The sequence below is a fragment of the Melanerpes formicivorus genome, unplaced genomic scaffold (assembly GCF_026170545.1).
Source record: "Melanerpes formicivorus ecotype bairdi unplaced genomic scaffold, bMelFor1.0.p_v2 SCAF_135, whole genome shotgun sequence".
Classification (NCBI taxonomy): Eukaryota; Metazoa; Chordata; class Aves; order Piciformes; family Picidae; genus Melanerpes; species Melanerpes formicivorus.
The window spans coordinates 163,016-183,527 of NW_027142487.1; the positions used below are offsets into that span (position 1 = coordinate 163,016).

Sequence of the window (20,512 nt, forward strand, 5' to 3'; positions counted from 1 at the left end):
GGACGGTGACACGCCGGGGGGGGCGGTGCCTGCGTTGTCACCTCACTCTCAGCTTTCCATGGGTTTTATTCCCCTCCAAGACAACACGTTGAGTTCTGAGCAGCTGAGGAGCCCTGGGGAACACCTGTACAGAAATGTTCCTCCAAGAGCTGTCAGAAAAACGTTCGTTCCGCCAGCAGGCAGCTCTGGCTTCAGAGCAAAAGCCTTCTGTGATCATTCTGTTTAGCTCAGCACCAGCTGCAGCCGTCGGTATTACCAAACTACACAGTAATGGCCTCCTCCCGGTGCCCTCCCGGTCCCAACAGTTTCCTCCCACCAAAGGACTGGCAGAGAACTGGAAGCGACTGGGAAGCAGATCCGGGCTAGGGCGCAGGCGCCGGATCCATAGCGACGCTCGAGTCAAGCTCTCCGCTCTCCGCTCTCCCCCTAAGAATTTTCGAGCATTCAGCGCAGTTAGGCTGCAGAAATTAGCTCCCCCGGGGCGGCACACGCCGCGGCACGGCAGCACTGCCGGCCATTACACACAGGGTTGAGCACTGAGCTCCCACGGGGCGCTATACGCCGCGGTACGGCTGCACTGCCGGCCATTACGCACAGGGTGGCAGCATTGAGCTCCCACGGGGCGGCACACGCCGCGGCACGGCTGCACTGCCGGCCATTACGCACAGGGTGGCAGCATTGAGCTCCCCCGGGGCGGCACACGCCGCGGTACGGCTGCACTGCCGGCCGTTACACACCGGGTGGCAGCACTGAGCACCTCCCTGGGCGTGGGCAGCAGCCGGGCCCCCACGTGGGTTTTAGTTTCCAATGCTAAAAGCCTTTTAGAAGCAGAGAGGGCAGACAGGGGTCGTTTCCAAAGCTTTCTTACGCACCAGTCACTCCAAGCCCTCCCTCTCCAGCTGCAAACCAGAGGTTTGCCTCCGCCTCGCCTCACCCCAGTACTTACACTTTTAAAGATATTGTGGTGCCCTCGGAGAATTTTCAGCACTTTAGGGGGGGACCCCAGCCCTCGCTCACCTGCTCCTCTGCTGCAGCAGCCCCCTGCCCCACGTGGCAGGACCAGCCCACCCACAATCCCCCCACTCCCTTTGATTCACCCCCAAAAAGGCACAAAATAAAGCAAACTGCCCAGCCAGCACCTCCTGCCTTTCACAGCAAGGACTGAACATTGCAGCTTTGGCCAAGACTATCAGCCCAAAGGAAGGCCTGGCCCCTGAGGAACTAAATGCAAGTGAACTATCTGACACCACCACAGTCCTGTGAATGTTGCAAAGCACTAGTGCATGCAGTATAATAATTCGAAAGTTAAGGGCTGCTCAAGCTTTACACAAAGTATCCTATTCAGTTTTGGGTTCCACTTAACACAAAGTAAAAGTATAAAAGGTCAGAGGGAAAGCCAACTCTACCTCTGAACTACAGCAAGAAATACTGGAATCAAGGGGCCCTTTCTTCTGCTACTAATAGATGAAGAGAACATGAAAACTGATGGGCTAAACCAACAGGGCAAGATTAGAATAACTAGTAGAGAGAACGGAAGATACAAAGCTTCAACTACATCTGTTTAGCAACGACTCCTACCAGATAACTTCCATGCCATAACTTTGCTGAATTCAAACAAGCCAGCTGGTGAAGCGTCTCGCTTACAGGCGGCCGACGAGGAGACGTGCAGAAGGCAGAGGCGAGGGAACAAGTCCTGAGCTTTGCTGCAGGCTGTCCTGCGGCTTCCCCTACCGACTCTTTCCCGTACACCACCGCAGAAGGAGTTGGGTGAATTTTGTCTCAAACCCATTAAACCCTTTGGTGGTTTCAGCTTCCCGAGGATGTGTCGGCACAAGTCCTTGTCGGGGCACCGCAAACAGGGAGAGACAAAGCTCCGAGATCCAGGAAGAGGACGGCTGAGCAGACACTTCTAAAGAGAGAAACTTCATCAGCTGAACCTCACACTTCTCCCAGCTTTGCAACAGCAAAGAACTTTGTGAACAACACAGTGGTGCTCCTAAGGAGGTCACCAGCTTGCAAGTTACAGGAGAAATAAAAACCTTTTTATTACAGAAGCACTGGCAAAAATTTACGGACAGGAACAGCAGACGAGGAAATTCTGCGATTGAGCTAACGATAGACATCAGGCCTAGGATCTGGCTACCCTGACAAAGGATGCCAACAGGACAGAGTGAGGCCTCAGCAGCACTCCCAAAAAGCCCCACAGAGAGCCACAGGCTCTGGCCCGTGCCCCACCTACGGGCCGGCCCTCCTGGCAGCAGCGCAACACCACCTCTTCAGGAGCCCAGGGACTGACCTCAGCCCCCTAAGGGCCAGGCAAGGTTGGTTCCTGTTAGCTGCCTAAAGCAGCCTCCCCAGCCCTGCTTACAGGGACCTTGGGCTGCTGCTGGGGACAGAAGGGGGATGGAGGGCTCCACAACTCGTCACACAGACCCCGAGTACAGGGCTGTTAAGCTGACAGGGTGCCAAGGGAACAGGCTGCCATGAAGGCACAGACCCAGGCCCTCAACTACAGGGTGGGTCACCTTGCCGCAGCAACACGACCCAGCGGCTTCGCTGCGTCCGACGAATAAAAGGAGGAAGTTCCACAGGAACAGAAGGGAAAACCTTTTCACTGTGTGTGCCAGAGCCCTGGAGCAGGCTGCCCAGAGAGTTAGTGGAGTCTCTGGAGACATTCAAAACCTGCCCCAGGTGATCCTGCACTGGCACAGGGGTTGGACCGGATGCTATTTTGGGGTCCCTTCCAACCCCTAACACTCAGTGATTCTGTGATTAGCTATGCTGGTGACAGAGTCTCACTGAGTGCTCTTTAAAATGTTTTTCTTTTCTTTCAGCCTAGGAGTTTCATATTTAAATAGACCTTCTGCTCTGTCTTCCCCCTTCCTTCTTCCATCTTGCGTCTAAAAACTAGGAGAGCTTGATGAGCTGTATCCTGGGCGTCCCAATGTAACACGTCTCAATTGCATACATGGATTTTGTAACCTTTTGCCCCATTGCTTGCACAGGGTGGATTAAGTTCATTACTTAGAGCTTGTCAGGACAGCTGTTGAAGTGTCCTGTGCAATGCAGGAGGAGTTGAATCCCATAGGAAACCACATTACTGTGCTTTGTCAGCCTGGTTATGGTCAGAAACCTCCTTCATTTTTTTTTCTCTTAAACAGATATATCACATGAGTCCCCAGAATTAATTTGCCTCTTCTCATAATTATTTCTTTAAAACTGTCTTAGAAGTGTCTCTGTCCTTCCCTCTCTCTAGATACTGGCCTCCTGAGCCCATGGCAGACTTGCACAGAGCTACTGCGAGCACCACTCTGCACGGCCTCTGGGGGGCTTTCAAGCACAGGCACCCCAGGAGAATCCAAACCTAACCTTGCAGCTGGCCTTAGAGCTCCTCTTTGGAAAACTGTCGCTGCCAGCGCCCACAAACCCAACATCCTCTGTCAGCAACCTGGATGTAAGAGCTGAAAAGTGTCAACAGAAATTGTACTTGGACACCTCAGGAAGATCCTTCAATGAAAGAGCTGGCTCCTCCTGAAGGGCAAGTATGAATGGAGCATTCAAAGTACCACACTTCAGAGCCTCCTACTTGCTAGCACTAAGACAATTGTTCATGTAGAACGACTGGCCACTCACTTCAACAAACCCCACAGAACTGGCTCCTATCAACTCTCCAGAAGACACTGCTGCACTAGCTTGGCTGCCTGACCGGCTCAGTTCAGGTGGCTTAGGATCTCACAGCGGGTACCACAAGAACTGAGGGGACTGCAATCTTTGCAGCTTCAGCTTTCCTTCTCTGCTACTTCTTTTTTCAGATGGATTGTTTTTCAAAGGGACTGCTGGACAGCAGAACAGGATGGATGGCCGGGCCCCGAGAGCGGTGGGGAACAGAGTTAAACCCAGCCGGTGGCCGGCCGGGCACAAGTGGTGTTCCCCAGGACACCCCTTGTGAGAGAGTGAGTCCAGAGAAGGGCCACAAAGCCGGTGAGGGGTCTGGATAACAAGCCTTACGAGGAGTGGCTGAAGGAACTGGGACTGTTTAATGTGCAGAAGAGGAAGCTGAGGGAATTATGGTGTGGTCTGGCTTCAGCTCTCAACTAGTTCCACGTTGAGCAAGGACAGCTTGTACTCACAGAAGGCACTGGCTGCTTGGGTTCAAGGTTCCTGCAGAGCTCAGGCTATCTCTCTTCATTAGTGAGGTCGTCCTGTCACCTAGGCAGAGAGAAGAAAATGCAGCTATGAAATTAGACCACTGGAATCGTGAGACTCGTTCTGTGTGCGACTCCAGGAGACTCCAAACCTAACCTTGGAGCTGCCCTTAAGAGCTCCTCTTTGGAAAAGTCTCGCTGCCGGGCCCCACAAACCCCACACCCTCTGTCAGCAAACCGGATGTACGAGCTGAAGAGTGTCGACAGAAACTGTACGTGGACAGCTCAGGAAGATCCTGCCAGTCCCAGCACACCAGACCTGGAATGATCAAAGAAAGTCCGTTAACAACTGTCTGTGTGTCTGCTCATAGCTTGAGGAGAACCCCCCAACTCCTTCAGGACCCCCCCAGATTCCCCAACTTAGATGCCCACAAAACCCCTTTGGAGGCACCCAAACCCCCCATCTGATACGCCCAGCTCCGTTTTAGGTACCCCCAGACGCTTCTAATGTCCCCAGACCCGCTGGTGGACCAGCCCAGAACCCCCTGACACTATCCCAGACTCTTTCAGGGGGCTCCACACCCCTTCTAGATGCCCACAAAACCCCTTCACCTGCCAAAAGAAACCTCTACCTGCCTCCAAACCCCATTTGGGGGCCACTCAGACCCCTTAGCAGCGGGTGGCAGCAACCAAGTCTGTTGCTCTCACCAATTAAACCTGGATGTTAGGAAGAAGGTCTTCATAGAATAGAATAGAGCAGGTTGAAAGAGAGATTGGCCTTTGGAATGTGCTGCCCAGGGAGGTGGTGGAGTCACCATCACTGGAAGTGTTTAGAAAGAGACTGGATGAGGCACTCAGTGCCGTGGTTTAGTTGATTGGAATGGAATGGACCGGACCAGGTTGGAAGAGACCTTCAAGATCATCGTGTCCAACCTATCATCCAACACCACCTAATCAACTAAACCATGCAACCAAGCACCCTATCCAGTCTCCTCCTGAACACCTCCAAAGATGGTGACTCCACCACCTCCCTGGGCAGCCCATTCCAATGGGCAATCACTCTCTCTGTGCAGAACCTCTTCCTAACCTCTAGCCTAAACCTCCCCTGGCACAGCTTGAGACTGTGTCCTCTTGTTCTGGTGCTGCTTGCCTGGAAGAAGAGACCAACCCCCACCTGGCTACAACCTCCCTTCAGGGAGTCGTAGAAAGCAAGAAGGTCTCCCCTGAGCCTCCTCTTCTCCAGGCTAAGCAACCCCAGCTCCCTCAGCCTCTCCTCACAGGCCTGTGCTCCAAACCCCTCCCCAGCTTGGTTGCCCTTCTCCGGACACCTTCCAGCAACTCAACGTCTTGCTTAAACGGAGGGGCCCAGAACTGGACACGGGACTCAAGGTGTGCCCTAACCAGTGCCAAGTGCAGGGGCAGAATGACCTCCCTGCTCCTGCTGGCCACTCTGATCCTGATATTGGCCAGGTTGCCAGTGGCCTTCTTGGCCACCCGTGCACGCTGCTGGTCACGACCAGAAGACAGGGATCAGAAGAGTCTTTGGCCAAGCTGTAAACCTCTTCCTAACATTCAGCCTAAACCTCCCCTGGCACAGCTTGAGACTGTGCCCTCTTGCTCTGGTGCTGCTTGCCTGGGAGAAGAGACCAACCCCCACCTGGCTACAACCAGAACTGAGGGGATTGCAATCTTTGCAGCTTCAGCTTTCCTTCTCTGCTACTTCTTTTTTCAGATGGATTTTTTTTCAAAGGGACTGCTGGACAGCAGAACAGGATGGATGGCTGGGCCCCGAGAGCGGTGGGGAACAGAGTTAAACCCAGCCGGTGGCCGGCCGGGCACAAGTGGTGTTCCCCAGGACACCCCTTGTGAGAGAGTGAGTCCAGAGAAGGGCCACAAAGCCGGTGAGGGGTCTGGATAACAAGCCTTACGAGGAGTGGCTGAAGGAACTGGGACTGTTTAATGTGCAGAAGAGGAAGCTGAGGGAATTATGGTGTGGTCTGGCTTCAGCTCTCAACTAGTTCCACGTTGAGCAAGGACAGCTTGTACTCACAGAAGGCACTGGCTGCTTGGGTTCAAGGTTCCTGCAGAGCTCAGGCTATCTCTCTTCATTAGTGAGGTCGTCCTGTCACCTAGGCAGAGAGAAGAAAATGCAGCTGTGAAATTAGACCACTGGAATCGTGAGACTCGTTCTGTGTGCGACTCCAGGAGACTCCAAACCTAACCTTGGAGCTGCCCTTAAGAGCTCCTCTTTGGAAAAGTCTCGCTGCCGGGCCCCACAAACCCCACACCCTCTGTCAGCAAACCGGATGTACGAGCTGAAGAGTGTCGACAGAAACTGTACGTGGACAGCTCAGGAAGATCCTGCCAGTCCCAGCACACCAGACCTGGAATGATCAAAGAAAGTCCGTTAACAACTGTCTGTGTGTCTGCTCATAGCTTGAGGAGAACCCCCCAACTCCTTCAGGACCCCCCCAGATTCCCCAACTTAGATGCCCACAAAACCCCTTTGGAGGCACCCAAACCCCCCATCTGATACGCCCAGCTCCGTTTTAGGTACCCCCAGACGCTTCTAATGTCCCCAGACCCGCTGGTGGACCAGCCCAGAACCCCCTGACACTATCCCAGACCCTTTCAGGGGGCTCCACACCCCTTCTAGATGCCCACAAAACCCCTTCACCTGCCAAAAGAAACCTCTACCTGCCTCCAAACCCCATTTGGGGGCCACTCAGACCCCTTAGCAGCGGGTGGCAGCAACCAAGTCTGTTGCTCTCACCAATTAAACCTGGATGTTAGGAAGAAGGTCTTCATAGAATAGAATAGAGCAGGTTGAAAGAGAGATTGGCCTTTGGAATGTGCTGCCCAGGGAGGTGGTGGAGTCACCATCACTGGAAGTGTTTAGAAAGAGACTGGATGAGGCACTCAGTGCCGTGGTTTAGTTGATTGGAATGGAATGGACCGGACCAGGTTGGAAGAGACCTTCAAGATCATCGTGTCCAACCTATCATCCAACACCACCTAATCAACTAAACCATGCAACCAAGCACCCTATCCAGTCTCCTCCTGAACACCTCCAAAGATGGTGACTCCACCACCTCCCTGGGCAGCCCATTCCAATGGGCAATCACTCTCTCTGTGCAGAACCTCTTCCTAACCTCTAGCCTAAACCTCCCCTGGCACAGCTTGAGACTGTGTCCTCTTGTTCTGGTGCTGCTTGCCTGGAAGAAGAGACCAACCCCCACCTGGCTACAACCTCCCTTCAGGGAGTCGTAGAAAGCAAGAAGGTCTCCCCTGAGCCTCCTCTTCTCCAGGCTAAGCAACCCCAGCTCCCTCAGCCTCTCCTCACAGGCCTGTGCTCCAAACCCCTCCCCAGCTTGGTTGCCCTTCTCCGGACACCTTCCAGCAACTCAACATCTTGCTTAAACGGAGGGGCCCAGAACTGGACACGGGACTCAAGGTGTGCCCTAACCAGTGCCAAGTGCAGGGGCAGAATGACCTCCCTGCTCCTGCTGGCCACTCTGATCCTGATATTGGCCAGGTTGCCAGTGGCCTTCTTGGCCACCCGTGCACGCTGCTGGTCACGACCAGAAGACAGGGATCAGAAGAGTCTTTGGCCAAGCTGTAAACCTCTTCCTAACATTCAGCCTAAACCTCCCCTGGCACAGCTTGAGACTGTGCCCTCTTGCTCTGGTGCTGCTTGCCTGGGAGAAGAGACCAACCCCCACCTGGCTACAACCAGAACTGAGGGGATTGCAATCTTTGCAGCTTCAGCTTTCCTTCTCTGCTACTTCTTTTTTCAGATGGATTTTTTTTCAAAGGGACTGCTGGACAGCAGAACAGGATGGATGGCTGGGCCCCGAGAGTGGTGGGGAACAGAGTTAAACCCAGCCGGTGGCCGGCCGGGCACAAGTGGTGTTCCCCAGGACACCCCTTGTGAGAGAGTGAGTCCAGAGAAGGGCCACAAAGCTGGTGAGGGGTCTGGATAACAAGTCTTACGAGGAGTGGCTGAAGGAACTGGGACTGTTTAATCTGCAGAAGAGGAAGCTGAGGGAATTAAGGTATGGTCTGGCTTCAGCTCTCAACTAGTTCCACGTTGAACAAGGACAGCTTGTACTCACAGAAGGCACTGGCTGCTTGGGTTCAAGGTTCCTGCAGAGCTCAGGCTATCTCTCTTCATTAGTGAGGTCGTCCTGTCACCTAGGCAGAGAGAAGAAAATGCAGCTATGAAATTACACCACTGGAATCGTGAGACTCGTTCTGTGTGCGACTCCAGGAGAATCCAAACCTAACCTTGGAGCTGCCCTGAAGAGCTCCTCATAGCTTGAGGAGTAACAGAGCAGGAACAATTCCCAAAAGGTTTTCACCGCATTCCTAGGGCACTTGAAGGATTGCCCTGGCTGTAGTTAATACCTAGAAATTCCTCTCAAAATCTTTGCAGCACAGCAAGGAAATTGAGGGATGGGAAGGCAATATGTACTTACACGTTAGGCAAGAATTGGCTTTGCAAACTAATCTCTCTAACTCTTGGATATGCACTGAACTTCCTCGAGGCCAAATGAGGACCCCTTTATTTGGGGAAGCCTCATTGAATTGGACTTGGGGGCCATCAGACTGGGTGACTACATCTGAGAGTAACTTCCACAAGTGTCAGCATGGGAAAGATAGCTCAGAAAGCCTGGGTCCAAAGTTTGACTTAAGAAAATATAGTATAGGAATATACTGTTGGCTGTGAGAAAGGGGGGAACTGATGAACAGAAAAGTCTCATTAACAGAACCACAGAGTTGATAAGAATTTTCCGCTTGTTAGCTGAAATGCTGGAACGCAGGGAGGGGGAGAGGGGTTGGCAGACAGCCTTTGGATAGAGAAGGAATAACAGGATTTGTCAGTGATTCACTTCTGTTAGTCTTGGACAAGATGCTCCTTTGTATACGATAAAGGACACCTGCATGATATGTGTACTTCTGCTCTTTTAGATAGATAAGCTTTGTATAGATAGGCAGCATCTGGACCTCTGTCATTATAGACAGATAACTTTTTGTATAAAAGTTTGCCCAAACCTCTCTGAAGACACACAGCTCTTTTGACATGATCCTACCTGTGTCAGGCGCCAGAATAGAAGCACGATACAAGAGACTTACTGAGTCTCTTGTGTGTCTTTCTCTAAGTCATTATCAACGCTGTTTGCAGCACAAACCCAAACCCAAACCCACCCCGAGACACCCCCAGCTCCCACGGGAGCCTGCAGAGACCTCCCAAAGGGTCCGACGGAGGTGCCCAGCTGCCTCTCCACGACCCTTGACCCTTTCAGATGGTCCCACGAGAACTTTACATATCCCCAGACCATTTTAGGTGTCCCCAGACCTCCTCCGTCACCCCCAAAAGCCCTGCCGATGGCCCCAGACCACCTTCAGACGCCGGAAGGAACACACCTGGGAGTCCCGGGCCGGCAGCGACACCGGAAACCGCACTGCGAGCTCCCCGAATGCGCCAGGACCCCTTGCCCCGCCAAAGGACGGCGGTTCGCAGGCACCCTGGGGCACAGAACGGCGTCAGGCGCCGAATCAGGGCTCTCCGCAACCGCTCCGGCTCCAAAGCTGCTCAGCGCGGCGCCCGCCCCCCCGGCCAGAAAAGCGGGGCGCAGCCCGCGAGGAGGGCGCGTGCGCGGGACCGGACCCGCTGCGGCGCAGGCGCCGTATCCATAGCGACCACCGGGACGCTGCCCCCCTGGCGCGAGCAGAGCCGGGCTAGGGCGCAGGCGCCGTATCCATAGCGACCACCGGGACGCTGCCCCCCTGGCGCGAGCAGAGCCGGGCTAGGGCGCAGGCGCCGGATCCATAGCGACACTCGAGTCAAGCTCTCCGCTCTCCGCTCTTCCCTTAAGAATTTTCGAGCATTCGGCGCAGTTAGGCTGCAGAAATTAGCTCCCACGGGGCGGCACACGCCGCGGCACGGCTGCACTGCGGCCATTACACACAGGGTTGAGCACTGAGCTCCCACGGGGCGCTATACGCCGCGGCACGGCTGCACTGCCGGCCATTACACACCGGGTGGCAGCACTGAGCTCCCCCGGGGCGGCACACGCCGCGGCACGGCTGCACTGCCGGCCATTACACACAGGGTGGCAGCATTGAGCTCCCACGGGGCCTCTGGGTACGGTTGAGGCAGCAGCCGCCACCCCCGCAGAGCCCCACCGGCCAAGCCCGGACACGCCCCCCCCCCCCCCCCCCAAAAGCCCCGCGCTGCCCCGCCGGTGGCCACCCCCCCAAGCCCCGCGCACCTCTAGCGGCTGCTATAGAGAAACCCCACAAAGCAGCAGAGACTGGCACTGACCTGGGACACAGCAGAAGAGCTGCAACCTCTACGAGCCACAACCGTGAAAGCATCTGGCGCCATGTTGTTGAGGGCGGTGCCATGCTGGGGGGTGGGGTTCAGGCTGGGGGGCGGTGACACGCTGGAGGGGGGTGGTGACACGCTGGGCGGGGGCGGTGCCACGCTGGGGGGGCGGTGACACGCCGGAGGGGAGCGGTGACACGCCGGAGGGGGGCGGCGACACGCTGGAGGGGGGCGGCGACACGCTGGAGGGGGCGGCGCCACGCTGGGGGGGGCGGTGACACGCTGGAGGGGGGCGGTGACACGCTGGAGGGGGGCGGTGACACGCTGGAGGGGGGCGGTGACACGCTGGGGGGGCGGTGACACGCTGGGGGGGCGGTGACACGCTGGGGGGGGGCGGTGACACGCTGGGGGGGGGCGGTGACACGCTGGGGGGGGCGGTGACACGCTGGGGGGGGCGGTGACACGCTGGGGGGGGCGGTGCCACGCTGGAGGGGGCGGTGACACGCTGGAGGGGGGCGGTGACACGCTGAGGGGGCGGTGCCACGCTGAGGGGGCGGTGACACGCCGGGGGGGGCGGTGCCTGCGTTGTCACCTCACTCTCAGCTTTCCATGGGTTTTATTCCCCTCCAAGACAACACGTTGAGTTCTGAGCAGCTGAGGAGCCCTGGGGAACACCTGTACAGAAATGTTCCTCCAAGAGCTGTCAGAAAAACGTTCGTTCCGCCAGCAGGCAGCTCTGGCTTCAGAGCAAAAGCCTTCTGTGATCATTCTGTTTAGCTCAGCACCAGCTGCAGCCGTCGGTATTACCAAACTACACAGTAATGGCCTCCTCCCGGTGCCCTCCCGGTCCCAACAGTTTCCTCCCACCAAAGGACTGGCAGAGAACTGGAAGCGACTGGGAAGCAGATCCGGGCTAGGGCGCAGGCGCCGGATCCATAGCGACGCTCGAGTCAAGCTCTCCGCTCTCCGCTCTCCCCCTAAGAATTTTCGAGCATTCAGCGCAGTTAGGCTGCAGAAATTAGCTCCCCCGGGGCGGCACACGCCGCGGCACGGCAGCACTGCCGGCCATTACACACAGGGTTGAGCACTGAGCTCCCACGGGGCGCTATACGCCGCGGTACGGCTGCACTGCCGGCCATTACGCACAGGGTGGCAGCATTGAGCTCCCACGGGGCGGCACACGCCGCGGCACGGCTGCACTGCCGGCCATTACGCACAGGGTGGCAGCATTGAGCTCCCACGGGGCGGCACACGCCGCGGCACGGCTCCACTGCCGGCCATTACGCACAGGGTGGCAGCATTGAGCTCCCCCGGGGCGGCACACGCCGCGGTACGGCTGCACTGCCGGCCGTTACACACCGGGTGGCAGCACTGAGCACCTCCCTGGGCGTGGGCAGCAGCCGGGCCCCCACGTGGGTTTTAGTTTCCAATGCTAAAAGCCTTTTAGAAGCAGAGAGGGCAGACAGGGGTCGTTTCCAAAGCTTTCTTACGCACCAGTCACTCCAAGCTCTCCCTCTCCAGCTGCAAACCAGAGGTTTGCCTCCGCCTCGCCTCACCCCAGTACTTACACTTTTAAAGATATTGTGGTGCCCTCGGAGAATTTTCAGCACTTTAGGGGGGGACCCCAGCCCTCGCTCACCTGCTCCTCTGCTGCAGCAGCCCCCTGCCCCACGTGGCAGAACCAGCCCACCCACAATCCCCCCACTCCCTTTGATTCACCCCCAAAAAGGCACAAAATAAAGCAAACTGCCCAGCCAGCACCTCCTGCCTTTCACAGCAAGGACTGAACATTGCAGCTTTGGCCAAGACTATCAGCCCAAAGGAAGGCCTGGCCCCTGAGGAACTAAACGCAAGTGAACTATCTGACACCACCACAGTCCTGTGAATGTTGCAAAGCAGTAGTGCATGCAGTATAATAATTCGAAAGTTAAGGGCTGCTCAAGCTTTACACAAAGTATCCTATTCAGTTTTGGGTTCCACTTAACACAAAGTAAAAGTATAAAAGGTCAGAGGGAAAGCCAACTCTACCTCTGAACTACAGCAAGAAATACTGGAATCAAGGGGCCCTTTCTTCTGCTACTAATAGATGAAGAGAACATGAAAACTGATGGGCTAAACCAACAGGGCAAGATTAGAATAACTAGTAGAGAGAACGGAAGATACAAAGCTTCAACTACATCTGTTTAGCAACGACTCCTACCAGATAACTTCCATGCCATAACTTTGCTGAATTCAAACAAGCCAGCTGGTGAAGCGTCTCGCTTACAGGCGGCCGACGAGGAGACGTGCAGAAGGCAGAGGCGAGGGAACAAGTCCTGAGCTTTGCTGCAGGCTGTCCTGCGGCTTCCCCTACCGACTCTTTCCCGTACACCACCGCAGAAGGAGTTGGGTGAATTTTGTCTCAAACCCATTAAACCCTTTGGTGGTTTCAGCTTCCCGAGGATGTGTCGGCACAAGTCCTTGTCGGGGCACCGCAAACAGGGAGAGACAAAGCTCCGAGATCCAGGAAGAGGACGGCTGAGCAGACACTTCTAAAGAGAGAAACTTCATCAGCTGAACCTCACACTTCTCCCAGCTTTGCAACAGCAAAGAACTTTGTGAACAACACAGTGGTGCTCCTAAGGAGGTCACCAGCTTGCAAGTTACAGGAGAAATAAAAACCTTTTTATTACAGAAGCACTGGCAAAAATTTACGGACAGGAACAGCAGACGAGGAAATTCTGCGATTGAGCTAACGATAGACATCAGGCCTAGGATCTGGCTACCCTGACAAAGGATGCCAACAGGACAGAGTGAGGCCTCAGCAGCACTCCCAAAAAGCCCCACAGAGAGCCACAGGCTCTGGCCCGTGCCCCACCTACGGGCCGGCCCTCCTGGCAGCAGCGCAACACCACCTCTTCAGGAGCCCAGGGACTGACCTCAGCCCCCTAAGGGCCAGGCAAGGTTGGTTCCTGTTAGCTGCCTAAAGCAGCCTCCCCAGCCCTGCTTACAGGGACCTTGGGCTGCTGCTGGGGACAGAAGGGGGATGGAGGGCTCCACAACTCGTCACACAGACCCCGAGTACAGGGCTGTTAAGCTGACAGGGTGCCAAGGGAACAGGCTGCCATGAAGGCACAGACCCAGGCCCTCAACTACAGGGTGGGTCACCTTGCCGCAGCAACACGACCCAGCGGCTTCGCTGTGTCCGACGAATAAAAGGAGGAAGTTCCACAGGAACAGAAGGGAAAACCTTTTCACTGTGTGTGCCAGAGCCCTGGAGCAGGCTGCCCAGAGAGTTAGTGGAGTCTCTGGAGACATTCAAAACCTGCCCCAGGTGATCCTGCACTGGCACAGGGGTTGGACCGGATGCTATTTTGGGGTCCCTTCCAACCCCTAACACTCAGTGATTCTGTGATTAGCTATGCTGGTGACAGAGTCTCACTGAGTGCTCTTTAAAATGTTTTTCTTTTCTTTCAGCCTAGGAGTTTCATATTTAAATAGACCTTCTGCTCTGTCTTCCCCCTTCCTTCTTCCATCTTGCGTCTAAAAACTAGGAGAGCTTGATGAGCTGTATCCTGGGCGTCCCAATGTAACACGTCTCAATTGCATACATGGATTTTGTAACCTTTTGCCCCATTGCTCGCACAGGGTGGATTAAGTTCATTACTTAGAGCTTGTCAGGACAGCTGTTGAAGTGTCCTGTGCAATGCAGGAGGAGTTGAATCCCATAGGAAACCACATTACTGTGCTTTGTCAGCCTGGTTATGGTCAGAAACCTTCTTCATTTTTTTTTCTCTTAAACAGATATATCACATGAGTCCCCAGAATTAATTTGCCTCTTCTCATAATTATTTCTTTAAAACTGTCTTAGAAGTGTCTCTGTCCTTCCCTCTCTCTAGATACTGGCCTCCTGAGCCCATGGCAAACTTGCACAGAGCTACTGCGAGCACCACTCTGCACGGCCTCTGGGGGGCTTTCAAGCACAGGCACCCCAGGAGAATCCAAACCTAACCTTGCAGCTGGCCTTAGAGCTCCTCTTTGGAAAACTGTCGCTGCCAGCGCCCACAAACCCAACATCCTCTGTCAGCAACCTGGATGTAAGAGCTGAAAAGTGTCAACAGAAATTGTACTTGGACACCTCAGGAAGATCCTTCAATGAAAGAGCTGGCTCCTCCTGAAGGGCAAGTATAAATGGAGCATTCAAAGTACCACACTTCAGAGCCTCCTACTTGCTAGCACTAAGACAATTGTTCATGTAGAACGACTGGCCACTCACTTCAACAAACCCCACAGAACTGGCTCCTATCAACTCTCCAGAAGACACTGCTGCACTAGCTTGGCTGCCTGACCGGCTCAGTTCAGGTGGCTTAGGATCTCACAGCGGGTACCACAAGAACTGAGGGGACTGCAATCTTTGCAGCTTCAGCTTTCCTTCTCTGCTACTTCTTTTTTCAGATGGATTTTTTTTCAAAGGGACTGCTGGACAGCAGAACAGGATGGATGGCCGGGCCCCGAGAGCGGTGGGGAACAGAGTTAAACCCAGCCGGTGGCCGGCCGGGCACAAGTGGTGTTCCCCAGGACACCCCTTGTGAGAGAGTGAGTCCAGAGAAGGGCCACAAAGCCGGTGAGGGGTCTGGATAACAAGCCTTACGAGGAGTGGCTGAAGGAACTGGGACTGTTTAATGTGCAGAAGAGGAAGCTGAGGGAATTATGGTGTGGTCTGGCTTCAGCTCTCAACTAGTTCCACGTTGAGCAAGGACAGCTTGTACTCACAGAAGGCACTGGCTGCTTGGGTTCAAGGTTCCTGCAGAGCTCAGGCTATCTCTCTTCATTAGTGAGGTCATCCTGTCACCTAGGCAGAGAGAAGAAAATGCAGCTGTGAAATTAGACCACTGGAATCGTGAGACTCGTTCTGTGTGCGACTCCAGGAGACTCCAAACCTAACCTTGGAGCTGCCCTTAAGAGCTCCTCTTTGGAAAAGTCTCGCTGCCGGGCCCCACAAACCCCACACCCTCTGTCAGCAAACCGGATGTACGAGCTGAAGAGTGTCGACAGAAACTGTACGTGGACAGCTCAGGAAGATCCTGCCACTCCCAGCACACCAGACCTGGAATGATCAAAGAAAGTCCGTTAACAACTGTCTGTGTGTCTGCTCATAGCTTGAGGAGAACCCCCCAACTCCTTCAGGACCCCCCCAGATTCCCCAACTTAGATGCCCTCAAAACCCCTTTGGAGGCACCCAAACCCCCCATCTGATATGCCCAGCTCCGTTTTAGGTACCCCCAGACGCTTCTAATGTCCCCAGACCCGCTGGTGGACCAGCCCAGAACCCCCTGACACTATCCCAGACCCTTTCAGGGGGCTCCACACCCCTTCTAGATGCCCACAAAACCCCTTCACCTGCCAAAAGAAACCTCTACCTGCCTCCAAACCCCATTTGGGGGCCACTCAGACCCCTTAGCAGCGGGTGGCAGCAACCAAGTCTGTTGCTCTCACCAATTAAACCTGGATGTTAGGAAGAAGGTCTTCATAGAATAGAATAGAGCAGGTTGAAAGAGAGATTGGCCTTTGGAATGTGCTGCCCAGGGAGGTGGTGGAGTCACCATCACTGGAAGTGTTTAGAAAGAGACTGGATGAGGCACTCAGTGCCGTGGTTTAGTTGATTGGAATGGAATGGACCGGACCAGGTTGGAAGAGACCTTCAAGATCATCGTGTCCAACCTATCATCCAACACCACCTAATCAACTAAACCATGCAACCAAGCACCCTATCCAGTCTCCTCCTGAACACCTCCAAAGATGGTGACTCCACCACCTCCCTGGGCAGCCCATTCCAATGGGCAATCACTCTCTCTGTGCAGAACCTCTTCCTAACCTCTAGCCTAAACCTCCCCTGGCACAGCTTGAGACTGTGTCCTCTTGCTCTGGTGCTGCTTGCCTGGGAGAAGAGACCAACCCCCACATGGCTACAACCAGAACTGAGGGGACTGCAATCTTTGCAGCTTCAACTTTCCTTCTCTGCTACTTCTTTTTTCAGATGGATTTTTTTTCAAAGGGACTGCTGGACAGCAGAACAGGATGGATGGCTGGGCCCCAAGAGCGGTGGGAAACAGAGTTAAACCCAGCCGGTGGCCGGCCGGGCACAAGTGGTGTTCCCCAGGACACCACTTGAGAGAGAGTGAGTCCAGAGAAGGGCCACAAAGCTGGTGAGGGGTCTGGATAACAAGCCTTATGAGGAGTGGCTGAAGGAACTGGGACTGTTTAATCTGCAGAAGAGGAAGCTGAGGGAATTAAGGTATGGTCTGGCTTCAGCTCTCAACTAGTTCCACGTTGAGCAAGGACAGCTTGTACTCACAGAAGGCACTGGCTGCTTGGGTTCAAGGTTCCTGCAGAGCTCAGGCTATCTCTCTTCATTAGTGAGGTCGTCCTGTCACCTAGGCAGAGAGAAGAAAATGCAGCTATGAAATTACACCACTGGAATCGTGAGACTCGTTCTGTGTGCGACTCCAGGAGAATCCAAACCTAACCTTGGAGCTGCCCTGAAGAGCTCCTCATAGCTTGAGGAGTAACAGAGCAGGAACAATTCCCAAAAGGTTTTCACCGCATTCCTAGGGCACTTGAAGGATTGCCCTGGCTGTAGTTAATACCTAGAAATTCCTCTCAAAATCTTTGCAGCACAGCAAGGAAATTGAGGGATGGGAAGGCAATATGTACTTACACGTTAGGCAAGAATTGGCTTTGCAAACTAATCTCTCTAACTGTTGGATATGCACTGAACTTCCTCGAGGCCAAATGAGGACCCCTTTATTTGGGGAAGCCTCAATGAATTGGACTTGGGGGGCATCAGACTGGGTGACTACATCTGAGAGTAACTTCCACAATTGTCAGCATGGGAAAGATAGCTCAGAAAGCCTGGGTCCAAAGTTTGCCTTAAGAAAATATAGTATAGGAATATACTGTTGGCTGTGAGAAAGGGGGGAATTGATGAACAGAAAGGTCTCATTAACAGAACCACAGAGTTGATAAGAATTTTCCGCTTGTTAGCTGAAATGCTGGGACGCAGGGAGGGGGAGAGGGGTTGGCAGACAGCCTTTGGATAGAGAAGGAATAACAGGATTTGTCAGTGATTTACTTCTGTTAGTCTTGGACAAGATGCTCTTTTGTATGAGACAAAGGACACCTGCATGATATGTATACTTCTGCTCTTTTAGATAGATAAGCTTTGTATAGATAGGAAGCATCTGGACCTCTGTCATTATAGACAGATAACTTTTTGTATAAAAGTTTGCCCAAACCTCTCTGAAGACACACAGCTCTTTTGAAATGATCCTACCTGTGTCAGGCGCCAGAATAGAAGCACGATACAAGAGACTTACTGAGTCTCTTGTGTGTCTTTCTCTAAGTCATTATCAACGCTGTTTGCAGCACAAACCCAAACCCAAACCCAAACCCACCCCGAGACACCCCCAGCTCCCACGGGAGCCTGCAGAGACCTCCCAAAGGGTCCGACGGAGGTGCCCAGCTGCCTCCCCACGACCCTTGACCCTTTCAGATGGCCCCACTAAACTTTACATATCCCCAGACCATTTTAGGTGTCCCCAGACCTCCTCCGTCACCCCCAAAAGCCCTGCCGATGGCCCCAGACCACCTTCAGACGCCGGAAGGAACACACCTGGGAGTCCAGGGCCGGCAGCGACACCGGAAACCGCACTGCAAGCTCCCCGAATGCGCCAGGCCCCCTTGCCCCGCCAAAGGACGGCGGTTCGCAGGCACCCTGGGGCACAGAACGGCGTCAGGCGCCGAATCAGGGCTCTCCGCAACCGCTCCGGCTCCAAAGCTGCTCAGCGCGGCGCCCGCCCCCCCGGCCAGAAAAGCGGGGCGCAGCCCGCGAGGAGGGCGCGTGCGCGGGACCGGACCCGCTGCGGCGCAGGCGCCGTATCCATAGCGACCACCGGGACGCTGCCCCCCTGGCGCGAGCAGAGCCGGGCTAGGGCGCAGGCGCCGTATCCATAGCGACCACCGGGACGCTGCCCCCCTGGCGCGAGCAGAGCCGGGCTAGGGCGCAGGCGCCGTATCCATAGCGACGCTCGAGTCACGCTCTCTCCTCCCCCTTCCCCTAATAGTTTTCGAGCATTTCGAGCATTCAGCGCAGTTAGGCTGCAGTACTGAGCTCCCACGGGGCGGCACACGCGACGGCACGGCTGCAGTGCCGATCAGTACACACGCGGGGGCAGCACTGAGCACTTCCCTGGACGTGGGCAGCTGCTCTGCTCGGCTCGGCTCGGCCCGCCCCTGCTCAGAATGTCTTCTCTTTACGTTAAAACCCACAACGCACACAAGCCCCCGCTTTTACTTTGTACAGACATGGGCTCTGCTTATAGTTCAAACACCTGTGTGGCCTTTTTTTTTTCCCCCCCCAATTATCTAAGCCTGTAAAAAAGACAGGAGGCACGGGGTCATTTCAAAAGCTTTTTTACATATCTCTTAATCCAATTCCTCACTCTCTAGATGAAAATGAGAGGTTCTTCTTTGGATCGCCTCACACCAGTATTTACATTTTTTAATATTTTCTGATCCTCTCCGAGAATTTTCAGCATTTTGGGGGGGGGGGGGTGTGCCCCTCGCTCATCTGCACTTCTGCTGCATTATCCCCCTGCCCCACGTGGCATAATCAGACCACCCAGAATCCCCCCACTCCCTTTGATTCACCCCCTGATGGGGTGTACCTGCAGGTGCTGAGGGAGCTAGCAGAGGCCATTGCCAGACCACTCTCCATCATCTTTGGTAAGTCATGGTGGACAGGAGAGGTGCCTGGAGACTGGAGGAGGGAAAATATCACTCCAGGTTTCCAAAAGGGTAAGAAGGAGGACCCAGGTAACTATAGACTGGTCAGCCGCCCCTCCACTCCTGGAAAGGTGATAGAGCAACTTATCCTCGGCACTGCTTCTAGGCATACAGAGGATAAGAAGGTCCATGGGAACAGTCAGCATGATTTCACCAAGGGGAAGTCAAGTTTAACCAAGCTGATGGCTCTTTGTGAGGACATAAGCAGGTGGATGGGTGATAGTACAGCAGTGGATGTGGTTTATCTTGATCTCAGGAAAGCATTTGACGCTGTCTGCCACAGCATCCTCACAGCTGAACTGAGGCAGGGTGGTCTGGATAATCGGGAAGTGAGGTAGATGGGAACTGCTTGAAGGAAAGAAGTCAGAGAGTTGTGGTCAATGGGACAGAGTCTAGTTGGGGGCCTGTGTCTAGTGGAGTCCCTCAGGGATCAGTAGAGGAATCAGAGCTGTTCAATATATTCAGCAACGACCTGGATGAGGGTACTGTCGGTCAGTTTGCTGATGGCACCAGACTGGGAGGGGTGGCTGGCACAGGAGGGCTGTGCTGCGCTTAGGCAGAGCTGGGCAGGCTGCAGAGCTGGACAGGGACAAATTGACTGAAACCCAACACGGCCAAGGGTAGAGTCTTGCATCTGAGAGAGAACACCCCCATGGAGCAGGATAGGCTGGGGCCTGATCTGTTGGAGAGCAGTGGAGGGGAAAAGGACCTGGGGGTCCTGGTGGACAGCAGGATGCCCAGGAGCCAGCAATGCGCCCTTGTGGCTGAGAAGGCCAAAGGCCTCCTGGGGTGGATCAGAAGGGTCTCTTCTCCCTCTATTCTGCCCTGGTGAGGCCACATCTGGAATATTGTCCAGTTCTGGGCCCCTCAGTTCAGGGAGGACTTCAGGGAACTGCTTGAAAGAATCCATTGCAGAGCCACAAAAGTGGCAGTGGAACATCTTCCTCATGAGGAGAGACTGAGGGAGCTGAGGCTCTGTAGCTTGGAGAGGAGCAGCCTGGGAGGTGACCTCATTAATGTTTATAAAGACGTGCAGGGTAAGTGCCAAGAGGATGGAGCCAGGCTCTGCTGAGTGATGCCCAATGCCAGCACAAGGGGCAATGGTGGAAGCTGAGGCATAGGAAGTTCCACGGAAACATGAGGGAAAATGTTTGTCACTGTGAGGGTGATAGAACACTGGAACGGGGAGGTTGTAAGTCTCCTTCTCTGAAGA

The 20,512-nt window shown here is 54.6% G+C and overlaps 1 long non-coding RNA gene across 1 annotated transcript; it reads right to left on the minus strand.

The window, feature by feature from the left end:
* Nucleotides 1-1,262: 1,262 nt before the first annotated feature.
* Nucleotides 1,263-3,742, minus strand: LOC137456715 (uncharacterized). Its single transcript, XR_010991086.1, has 2 exons — nt 3,370-3,742; nt 1,263-1,909 (listed from the first exon to the last, which is right to left on the minus strand). It is a non-coding gene; the product is annotated as an uncharacterized lncRNA (long non-coding RNA).
* Between the last annotated feature and the right edge of the window lie 16,770 nt (nt 3,743-20,512).